The sequence below is a fragment of the Brassica napus genome, chromosome A6 (assembly GCF_020379485.1).
Source record: "Brassica napus cultivar Da-Ae chromosome A6, Da-Ae, whole genome shotgun sequence".
In the NCBI taxonomy this organism is placed as follows: Eukaryota; Viridiplantae; Streptophyta; class Magnoliopsida; order Brassicales; family Brassicaceae; genus Brassica; species Brassica napus.
In genome coordinates, this window is record NC_063439.1 from 12,763,295 (window position 1) to 12,776,289 (window position 12,995).

The following is a 12,995-nucleotide window of genomic DNA, read 5'->3' on the forward strand; positions in this document are numbered from 1 at the left end:
TAGATGTTGTAGTATTGTTTATATTTTTAGGATTAGATTTTAGAATCTTAGAAAATTTTAAAAATTCAATTGGATATGTGATTAGTTTTATATATATTGAAAACCTTATAAGTTGATGTAGGTTTCTAAGTGCTTTTAATGAAGCACTGATAAACTAATCACATATATGTCAGATGACTTCGAACAGCTTTCAGATGATGCAGTAGAGCCAATGCAAGTTGATAAGATTTCTGAGAGGAGAACTTTGAGGAAAAGAAAGGAAAAGGTTCCTAAGTATCTCAAGCGAAGAGTTAAAGAGAAGGAGATGGACAGCTTTACCAAAAGAGTTCTCCGGATACTCTTGGACAAGCCATTCGAGGAGGCTTACTTTACCCACAAGCTGTGAATGTTCTTCAGGGAAACCAAGGAAACTGAGCAGAACATACATAGGATCTTCGACCAGATCAGAGAGAAGATGAAGTAGATGATTACACTGAAGAAGAAGAGTGATCATGGGAAATTTGCAGTACCTTTCTTGGTTAAGGGTATTGAATTTCCATGTGCAATGTGTGACACAAGTTCATCAGTCAGCATACTACCCAAGGTAATGATAGACCATCTGGGTCTGAAGATAGAATGTTCACATGATTCATTCACTTTTGTCGATCATTTTACGAAGAACTCAGGAGGAATCATCAGAGACCTTGAGGTGCAGATTGGAAACACACTAGTTCCAGTTGACTTCCATGTCCTGGAAAACAAGCAAAACAAAAATCATTCTCAACTGCTTGGGAGAGCTTTCATGGCCACTGTAGGAGCAGTTTGCAACATGCAGACAAATCAGTTGTGTCTGACACTGATAAATCCTGATGTTCACTATGATCCAGAGTTATGAGACCACAAACGTCCGACACTGGGGTTACCACATGATTCGTTGCAGCATGCCACTGCAAGTATGATGATGAATACGAAACCGAGTATTCAGGATCGATTGATAGCGGGACTCCACCATCAATCGACATTGACATTCATCTACCGATCGATAACATGTCCAGAGAATCGATAGACATCAATCCCGCGAATGAGACTTTCACTTTGCCATCACACTGCTATCCACGCTTTGACGTTGCTACACAGCCTCAGACAGCGATTGATTACCACTACAGTGACACGATCAGCAGACAAAAAAATTATTCTTTTGGTAGTTGGGCAGAGGAGAGCTTTCATGAGAGTTTTGCAGTGAACACTGAACTACCTGAGACGAGATATGATGAGTATGACGAGGACTACCACAAAGAGAAGAACATTGAGTGCCATGGTCTTGCCATGGGTGATAGAGGACTTCTCCATACATCGTCTGCAGATGTAACGTCAACATCGATCGACAGCAAGCCTACGCCATCGATCGACGTCAAAACCCAAAACCATAGAGGAGCAAAGGCAACACCCTTTGCCCTAACCTATTGATCAGGAATCTGTCTCAGCCTTCACCCGCCAACGATCAACAGCAGCAACAACCCATCGATCTTTATCCATTACAAACATCTATTCAAAGAACATTTGAATAATAATAATGATTATGATCTAAATCCTGATGAATTTGGTTTTTTTTTCAAAGATTCAGCAGGACGAGCACGAGGAATGGATGATAGTATCCTCAATGTCCCATGCACGGATCCGACCTCTTTTGTCAACTGAAGAAAGAATCTGCTATTTTACCATAGATCGACAGAAGACCCTTGTCATCGATCGACGGTTTGGCCGCGCCAGAGCAGAACAACTACAACAAAGCAGAGATTGATGAGCTATTAAATGAAATCTACGGAGTTATCAGAACTCCAGATGATTTTCATTCAAAGAGGCTCGATGACATCTACTACGTGTTCGACAACAGTATCAATTGGTTGACCACATGCATGTATGCGATGAAGCAAAACCTAGCCATGCTTCAAAAACAACATGAAGTCGGCAAAGGCAGATCGAAATCGATCGATGCTCACACTTGACCATCGATCGACGCTAGCATCCAAACATCGATCGACGAAGGACTAGCACCATTCAAAGATAGGCTACAATCATTCACCTATCGGCTAGATGGTGTTTATTACCCACTACGTGATGGTGTAGACTTCCTGACCACACGCCCGGATGCTCTGCAACAGGAGATGGTTATGATTCAGAGACAACTTGATTTTCAAGCAGAACCGGCACCATCGATCGACAGAAGGACTCGACCATCGATCGACGACGACTACACAACAAGATGAAGCATGCTAGTTACCGAGAAGTCACTACATGATAAGCTTGATGAGATCACTTTCTTTCAATACTTGCTGAAAGAAGATGTCTACCATGAGCTGAAGGACATCTCAGAAACAACATATGCCAGAATTGGAATGCAACAGCGCAACATTAGGAATCTTTAGCATAGGATGCATGCAAGTGAGGTTGCTAGAGAAAGATTGAAGAATCAATGGTCCAGAGGAGATGAGTCCATAAGAAGCTTCATTGGCACTTGGTTCCAGATGAGCAAAGATGAAGTGGACACTTGCATACGACCAAGTGCTCACTTTGATCATTACTAGCCAAAAACAATCTCCAAAGTAAGCTAAATGACTATAACAAAGCCCTGAGTGGGAGACAATTCACTATTAGGTATTTCATATAGCTTTATTTATTCTATGTTATTTAATTTTGTTTTTACCTTATTGCAGGTCTAAAAAAATAGAAACCCAGAAAAACCAAAAAAGAGAACCAAGGAGAGGTTACTTGTCATCGACCGATGAGCCAAGATCGACATCACGACACCAGCACCGATCGATAGACGCATTCCTGTGTCGATCGACATCGACATCAGCGATCAGGTATACCGTTCTCCTTGTTACATTTAGTACTTATGATTTATATTCTCACCAAACTCCGGCTAGATATTCGCTGGTGACAGTGTAATTTAAGTTTGGGGGGAGGTTTACTAATATTATTTATATATGAGTTTTAAAAATGTTTTTATAAAGTTTTAATGAGTCAAGAAAGGGACAATGAACTTCTACAATTTTCCTTACTCATCTAACCACTCTTTAGCACCATTCTTATATTTATTGACTGCAGATTGTACTATAGATGCTAAAGTGGATCAGCCTACCAGTTATTCACACTTGCTGAGAATGTTTGGAAGAACCAAAGCTACCTCCAACTTAATTGAGTTTAACTTGCTTGTCTTGGGGCTTGGAATACATTGGATTGGAGTCCTCCTGCAAGTCTGTAAGGTATTAGACTTAGTGTCACTGATTTTCCTTCCACCTCTCTATGGGATCCTTATTTATAAAAGATTGAGATGATTTTCTGAGATGAAGTGGGGGTAGATACATTACCTATGACCCCATGATTCTAATTTAAAGGAATGATCATACATTATTTGGAAGCGAGGGATAGATACAACATCGATGACCCCACTATTCGCGTACAACTTTGCCCAAAAAAAACGGATTCAGAGAAGAGAGAAGAGAGAGGGAAATCAGAAAAGGTTACCTGCAACTCCAGATACTTGTTTAAGTTGATTCCATGTGTTCAGTGATCGATACTTCCAAGGTAAAGCTTACATCTTTTGTTTTTATGTATTAAATGAGGTTAGTAGAGGGGTTAGTCAAACATGATTAGTTAAGTTGTTGGATGAAAGAAATTGGTTGCTATACTAGGATATTGCATAAACAGTACTTCTAAGTTAAGATTGATTTGATGTGGTTGCAATATAGTTGAAGCGATGATAGTAAGTTCTTAAATTATGTGAGTCCCTGCAGTTTTCACACCGCTTCCAAAGAGACTGCTTGTTGTTTTACTTGAGGACAAGCAAAAGAGTAAGTCTGGAGGTGTGATATACTATGGATTTTACCCATTTTTAACCATGATATATAGGTGTTTTCCAATACATTAGAGTTGTTTTGGAGTCTTTCTAATATGTTTTCAGGTTTTGGAGTGATTTGGAAGAAAGTAGTGATTTTGGTGCATTTTGGAGATAAAATGATAAAGACCCGAAGTTGGCCATCGATCGATGGGCGAAGGCAACAATCGATCGACATACACTAAACCAGATTGGGTTGCAGCCAACTTAAAGCCCAAGTCCCATTAGAATTACCAGATTACCCCTGACGAGTTTTAACCTAATATTTATATCCTCTGCCATTGTTTTAGGCAATGCACGCTTTCATACTTTCTACTTTTCATATAGCAAAATACTTAGAGTCTTAGGTTTGGAGAGAAGATCCAAGAACTCCTTCAGATTTTTTGTTGGAACTACAGTTTCTTTATTCTATTCTATTTATCCAATTTACTTATTCTATTGTCATGAATTGCTTAGTCATGTCTGAGTAGTTCATCTTGTTAGATTTAGGGTTCAGATAATCATGAGGAATCATCCCAAAATATAGAATTGCTAAGTGTTAGGATATTAATCAACTAGACTTTTCTTATTGTATGTGTTCTAAAATAGCTAACTAGGACCTTGCCTATAGACATTAGGGCGCATTCAGAAGATTGGTTCATTGTCTGAAATAGTTTAGGTTGTGCTAGGATTGCTAGAAACAAGTGGAAGCTGATTTAGTTAACCTAGTGAACACGTTCAAACCCATTCGTAATGCTCCTTGGAAGGAACATCGATTAACAACTCACTAGTTGCATCGATCGACGTGATGAAAGGTGTATCGATCGACACCTCATTGCTGGACTCGGTCGACACTTTCTCAGGACCAACAAGCGATAGTTGAGGTCCTAAATCCGGCGATAGATAGTCTAAATATACGAAAGTTGATCGACTATTCTAATTGATTGTGTTCTAGAATATCCATATATATACTTAGTACTCTATATCTCTATAATCTTGATTGATGATACCACTCAAATTATCCTAAGGAGTGATTTATACTCTCTCAAATAAGAGGTCGGGTTGTAGTACTTAGGGATCAAATTCAGAGGGAGCTAGGGAACCTAAGAAATCTAATATAATTTGTTAAGCAAGATGGTTTTAGAGATTTAAATGTAAATTGCAGTTTAATATTGAACAAGTGTTTGTTCAATATGATTGGTTGAGGTTTTGGTGCTTAAAAATGAAATAGTTAGACTTAGGGTTCTTATTCAGGAAAATTGGGATTATAATCCTACAGATGCCTAATGAGTTGCATGCATGATAATGTAAAGATCAACTACTTAGTCAACGAGTCCATCAGCGTTCGCAATGTTTGGACTTGTCTATTAACTAGATTTAATGATCTCAACTCTCGTTATTTTGATCAATAGAAAGTGTCGATCGATAATCCTATAGGGATATCGGTCTATACACATTTTGCTCCGTCGATCGATTATTCAAGTATGATATCGATCGACGCGCTCTAGTCAAGTTTTATGCACGGGTTTAATAATAGCTTACTAAGCTCACTAGATCGGCTCTCGCCATGCTCATAGCAAGAAACATAGTTCAATTATAATGTTTTCAGGATGAGAATGAAGCTCTCGCCTTTATCAATCAATCCTAGGGCAAGTTCTAGGTAGCTAATCTAGACACAAGCATGAATGAACAATCCTAATGATGATTATCACAACTCAGCAATCTATAGTTGGGGCTAATCCCTCCTAACCTATTTAAACCCTATAATCTAACAATGGAACTACTCAGATATGGCTAAGCAATTCATAATTGAAATTAAGTATGAAGACTTCATTAGAATAGTAAATAGATATTAATGGAGTTCCAAACGAAATTCAATCTAGAGTTCGCCCTAAATTTTCTCTCAGACCCGCATCCCAAGGTGCGCCGTTTCGGATGGATCTCCTCCGTTCCAGCTCTGTCGCTCCTTCAGACTCCCTTTGAAGCAGCTCTGCTTCTCCTCCATGGCCCTTATGGTGAACGCTCCTCCTTCGTCGTTTTCCAGACCTCCTCCAGATCCGCCGCCGTACGAGTATCCTCCGCTTGAAGCTCTCTCTCCCGTCGTTCCACCGGAACCTCCAGACCCTCCCGACGTCGTCCCTCTTGTGCCGTCCAGTGACTCTCCTTGTGGACGCTTATTTCCTGTTGTGTGCAGGTCGTCTCCTTGTCAGGTCGTGGAAGGGTCTATTCTCAGATCTTGTCCCGACCTTCCACCCCACCCTCCTGTTACAGTCTTCCAGGTTCATCATAGCTTCCCTCTCTCCGCTTGCCTTTATTCTGTTGAATTGGTTGGAACGCGAGTTGTATGGGGGACTTTGAACTTGGGGTCAATGGTTTTAGTTGTTAATGTTCCGATGGACAGAGTTTCCGTCGGTTCTATCTTTGTCGCCTTGGAGCGATTTCTTCCTGCAGTATGTAGGTCCTTCATTGTATTCAGTCTGGTCTTTGGTGCTGTTATCTTGTGTTTCTCTTCTTTGTGGCAGCTGGAAGAAAAACCTAGTGACATATGTTACCTATTGAATATGATCTTGACGGGTATTGTTCTCCCGGTTGTCTCCTGTTTGGAGCTGTGTTTCTTCCCAATATTTCCTCTCGTATGGAGTGAATTGGAAGCTCAAGAGTTGCTGGTACTGAAAGGATTTTCCTCCCAGCTAATGCTCTCCTCTGCTGTTGATGCAGTGTCTGTGATCTTTTGGATTACACTTGGTACAGTTATTCAAGAAGCTTATGAAATCGTTGTCATGCGATTATTATGGTTTCTTTTAGTGATTTGTATCAATTCTATCTTCTATTTTATCAGTTTATCATTTTGGTTGGCTCTTTGTAGCCTTGTTGTATCCTCCTCTAATGGAGTTTAAACTCTTTTAAGATAAATGCAAGTTTGGTTTGATCAAAAAAAAAAAAAAAATTAATGGAGTTCCAATCACAAATTATAACTTTGAATCTTCTCTCCAATCTATCAAAATCCTAAAAACCATTATGTGAAAATAATAAAACTAGAAAAGCACACTTTGCCTCTAACATGGCGACAAAGCTTATATAATTAGGATAAAACACGTCAGGGGTAATCTTGTTAAATGGTAAAGACTTGGGCTTCAAGACTTGGTAAAGACGTTCGACACCACCTCTACTTCGTCGATCGAAACTTGTGACCGAGCAACGATCGACACTTCAACTCGAGTATCGATTGATACCAATCCACGAACATACAACATGGTCATCTGTGTAATGCCGCACATCACAAAATTGATACGCATGTGGCTGTAATCCCTGAGGCATCTGCTGCTGCTGAGGATGATAGAGTTCTTCGACAGATAACAGCTGTAGAATGGATCATGCCTAGTCAGTTCTACGCTAACAGATCTGCGATTCAACCTCCAGCAATCCAAGGAGCTGATATAAAACCCGCCGATGAAGTGAGTCAGCACCGTTTTCAAGGTCTTCCTCATGAAAACCCCTTGGACCATATTGAGAAACTTAAGGATTTTGTGTCTGGCATCCATGAGCATGAAGGAGTCAAACACTACATCCTCTGCAAGCTGTTCATATACTCTCTCTCTGGAAATGCGGTTAATTGGCTAAAACTCCTATCACCAGGATCTCTTACTACATGGAATGAGGTCAGAGTGTGTTTCTGCTTGAATTTTTAGATCACGCGAAGGCTGAAGAGATGATGAATAGAATTTGGACATTCTCTCAAGGACCTAAGTAAGCTTTCAGAAGCTCTTGGGACAAGTTTAGGAGATACCAGAGGGACTGTCCACATCATGGTTTCATGGAGGTTCAGCTATTGCAAATCTTCTGCATGGGCATTGATGTGCGATATAATATAATGTTGGATACTGCGCAAGCGAAGAAAACTCCGAGATAAAGACCCCTGAGAAAGCTAAGAAACTGATTGAGAACTTGGTGTCTACCAACAACACCAAAAATCTTGATTTGCACAAGATGAAATCGGCTGTAATAGATGGTGACAAGATGGTTGAAGCCGACATTGGTTCAGTACATGAAGTCTCATTGGTAGAACAGGCTGTAGAGAAAGATAAGAATCAACGCCATATTAAAAAGATGGAATCTATGATGGAACGAGTCCTAGAAATTCAGCAGAAGATGAGTGCATACTTGAATCTGAGGTTGGATGCTGTCCACAAAGAGCTATATGATTTATTTTCTATCCAATCTCAAACTGTATAACACTGGACATTGTTGTTTAAGTCTGGGGGAGGTTTCTTCTGATATTATGTTTTATTTTGAGCTTTAATCTAATGAGTTTTTATTGAGTTTTATAGAATCAAGAAGGGGATGATGAATTTTTTTAATTTTACTTATTATCTAATCACTCTCAACAGATTTTGTTATAATTATAAAATAAAATTCAAATTTATAGTTGGTTTATTATTAATGTAAATGATAAAATATAACATATTAACTAATATTTTCTAAGTGTTTCTGCTATGACTTGTCAATGGTAGATAAAAATATGATCATAAATTAATAGATTAGATACTTAATTTTAATTCATTTTTGTTAATCTATTTTAATTTTAATTTTTATTAAATGACTACTTTGTTTAACTTTTAATTTAATAATACGAATATTTTTATTTAAATTTTGTTTTTATTATAAAACTAGGTGATTTGCCCGCGATGCGGGCTTAAACATTTTCATAAGTTTTTGAAAAGCTTTTTACACTATATTCATTACTAAAATAAATCTTAAAATAATTCAATATTATATTTTTAATTATATAACTGAAATCTTTAATTGATTAATATTTAATTATATAATTTATGTTTTTAATGTTTTACTAAAATACTTTTTCAGATAAAATATAATATATATAGAAATTATCTTTTTTAATTATAATTTTTAAATTTTGGATAATTCAATATTCTATTTTTAATTATATAATTAAGAATTTTATTTGAATAACATTTAGTTATATAATTTATGCTTTTAACTTTTTACTAAAAGACTTTTTCAGATAACAATACAATATATACATAAATTATCTCTTTTTAAAATTATATTTTCAGATTTTGGAAAATTCTTACTATTATTAATTTTAATCAATTATCTAATCAAATAAATTAAAATTTCTTTTTTTATTTTTTAATTTAGTTAGACATTTTATTCATTAAGGGTATAAATGATATAAACCGCTCTAACTTTTAACGTGAGAACTCGATTCTCAAAATTTAGTTTTATATTTTTAATTATATAACTGAAATTTTTATTTAATTAATATTTAATTATGTAATTTATGTTTTACTAAAATACTTTTTCAGATAACAATATAATATATATATATATATATTATCTTTTTTTAATTATATTTTTAGATTTTGGATAATTCAATATTCTATTTTTAATTATATAATTAAGAATTTTATTTGATTAATATTTAGTTATATAATTTATGTTTTTAAATTTTTACTAAAAGACTTTTTTAGATAACAATACAATATATACATAAATTATCTCTTTTTAAAATTATATTTTCAGATTTTAGACAATTGTTACTATTATTAATTTTAATCAATTATCTAATCAAATAAATTAAAATTTTGTTTTTATTTTTTTAATTTAGTTAGAGATTTTATTCATTAAGGGTATAAACGATATTAATCGCTCTAACTTTTAACGTGAGAGTTCGATTTCAAAAATTTACTTCGTAAATAATAGTGTAGATTTTTAAAGTGGGCCTGATTTAATTCAGTTGACATTGTTATTTTTATGTGTTTTACCTAAACAAAATAGAAAGACTAACTATAGAATTTATAATAAAAAATTTAGAATTGGGTTTTTTTAGAAACGGAGCTGTTGACAAAATAAAAAGTTGGCAAAAAAATATAAAGAAACGGAGCTCATGGTCTATGGTTTACTTTGCTTAGTCCAGGGATACTCCTGATTATGGTCACTCGTTTTTCTACCAAAACTAAGATCTACTTGATGATTTACGAAATAATCTATATAAAAATTCAAAATCCTGATAGAAAAAAAATTACAAATGTATTTGAGCATACGCTTGTTTTTATTTCTGGATCATGGTTTGTCCTCGTCACTGAAATATTAAATTTATTGTTTTTATTTTTCATTTGGCGGCGAATTTGGTTTCTTAAATTTTCGTTATTAGAATGTTGGATAAAAAAGGAAGACTTTTTGCCTTATGGGTCTCCGGGGATAAAAAAGCCAAGTCAGTTTCTAAGAAAATGTCTCCAGTTGTCTTACGTGGGACACTTACAGTCAACTTTTCACTATTTCTCCTTTGTACAATAATGATTTTAAGAGTAGCATATTTTTTCATGGAAAATGCTCAAACGATTTAAAAAGAAAAGTTATTTAGTGCACATGCAAGAAAGCTTAAAGTTGTTTAGTCTTCAACAACGCTAAAAAAATAGATAGATTTGTCTTCATCCCACAATTAGATTGTCACAAATTGTTTGAGTTATGTATTTTTATAAGAGGTCATATTGAGTACATATATTTTTTTCTTTTTATAAGTATGTGAATATTCACTATAAAGATAATGATATAGAAGATACAATTATCCTTTAGAGAATGAAAATCTGGAGGAGTTGTTCATGTGGAAACCGAAATTCACACTGTAGATTTTAGTGAATGGAGGAAAGCAAAGAAAACCTTACTTTTCTTGAAGTCCGAATTCTCAACGAGAGCCAACGATAACTGACCAAATAAAAGCGGAAAAATGGAAAGATAACAAAACGGATAATAGATCTTTATTTCGAATTTGTGTATAAGCGTTCCAGAGACAAAAGTTGTCTGGAAACATGATTACAAAGGAAAACGTACAACACGAGAAATTAAACGAGACTAAGTTTGATAGCATTACCACATGTGTCGAGAAAAACCTATGTGGCCGCAACTCGCTTAGCAATAGACGAAAAAGACGAAAAGGTTTTGTAAGATTTGGGACTGGACCTTATGAAAGGTTGCCTACGTACTCTTTTCAAGGATGAAGTCGAACGTAGTTCAATTAGAAATATTTGAACAAGAGATCGAACTGCCTGAGCGAGTTCGTCTAGTATGAGTGTAAGTCATAGAAACCAAATTTGTCGAGAATAAAGCCTAAGTTTTCTAAGTGCAAGGCAGTTCTAGAGTCTTAAAGAATCGTTCCATGCGCCTCTCGCATTGGAATCCCTTATATACTCCTTATAGGTCGGTTTTGGCTTCCCTTTTCTGCTCCTAGGTCGAGGTTATCTTCTCGAAAAAATATTCCATTTTTCTTGATCTTCACGATTATCTCTTGAAACTTGATATTTATCATCTTTCGTGAATATTCCATAAACTGTCACGGTGATATTGGGCTGATTCTCATAATGAAATCGTAAGTGGGCTTTTGCCGCGTTTTAGACCCCTTTGGACCGTTTTTCGACTAAAACGCTTTTACTATTTCTTTTGAAGAAATCGCCTTCTGTACGATGTTGGTTTTACGAAATAGCGGAAACCAATCGTATAATCGAGACAACTATGGTGTTAAGTTAACTGTTATCGTTTTATATGATTGATTCGAGAAACAAGTCTTTGCGGTTTTTATTGTAAAGTTTCAACGGTAACTTCAATCAAAACGAAACAAGAGACAGTATAGCCAAGGCTAAAAGGGGAAAACTACGAAGACGAGACGAGAGTGCATGACGTTGATAAGGTGCAATCATAGTCGCCATACGGTGAGTTGGACAAGATCAACCCAACTGGCCATATGGTGAGCTGGTCGAGAAAGACCAAGGCCCCAATCTAGCCAAAGTCGAGAACCAGGTCTATATTTTAACACCCCCAATCTGGTTTAAGTTAAAGTTGATTAATATATGGTACAACAATCAAACAAAAACATGAACGATGAACTAAATAAATTTAAACAGATCAAAGATGCAACTACCACATGCCTAAACATCGACCTGAGGTTCCAAAATCAGATCTGCAATCTCAAGGTAAAATCTCTCATAATTGGCTTCCTAACGGTTTTAAGTTAAGGCTTGACACTCCGAGTTTGAAACCGTTAGTTGGTTCATCCAGACTAGAACTAATATCATATAATACTTAGGTTCAAACTACATCAAAAATATACAAGGTGCACCAATTTCAATATTAATTACATATTACAATACATATTTATTTGCAAAAGGCATAAACACTACGCGAGGAGCACTGCTCCTTCTCAACCCGAGATACCCCTATGGTTTCCTGCAAAAAAAAAAAAAAATTCTAATGAGCAATGGTCAGGATTCTCTAACAATTTCCCCTAATATGCATCAGTCATCATGCAGCAATGATCAAAATATTTCAAGCAATATGTAATGAAAAAATAAACAATAAGTAACTCAACCATCTACTTTTCACGAGTGGTTAGATTATCATTGATATTTGAGGCTGCCTCTTGCCATTGGTTAACCCAACATGATACATTATCTCCCATAATGTCTCAAAAATCTGACTGAAGATTCATATCCACCGATAAAGACCCTACACACAAAGTCTAAAAAATCTGACGGGAGAGGCATATCACTGATGCATCATCATGCAGCCACAAAGTCAAGGATAACTAGCCCCATCACACATTTCTTCGCATCATGTCTGGAACTAACTTTGGTACGCCCCGAACAAGGCGACACTCAGGTGGAATCAATAACTCTACCCTAATAGACCACTCCTAACCGGGAGTCTGTGGCCTAACAGATTTCCCCGTTATAACATGCCCAATATGTTATAACCTTTGATTCGAGGCCTGAACAATATAATGCAATCACACAAGTATATACATCACGACATCAATATATCACTCACATGTTACGTTGGAGAAAAATACACCGGTATGAATATTCTCTAGGGCTCGGGCAAGATACTGGCCTCCAGGTTCCTGCAAGGAGGGAATCCGGTTCCAAATTCCGAATATGGAAGAGTTTAACCTACCTAACCGACCTCTCTTCGACTATATAAGGGGAACCCATACCCTAGAACAAGGGATCGACATACATAGACTAATAGATTAGAGGTAGGTGGCTAGAACTAGGGTTTATATGCCAACCGTTGTAGTTCTTGCTCAAATCATCAATAAAACATCTTTTAGTCTCGATTCTTGCAT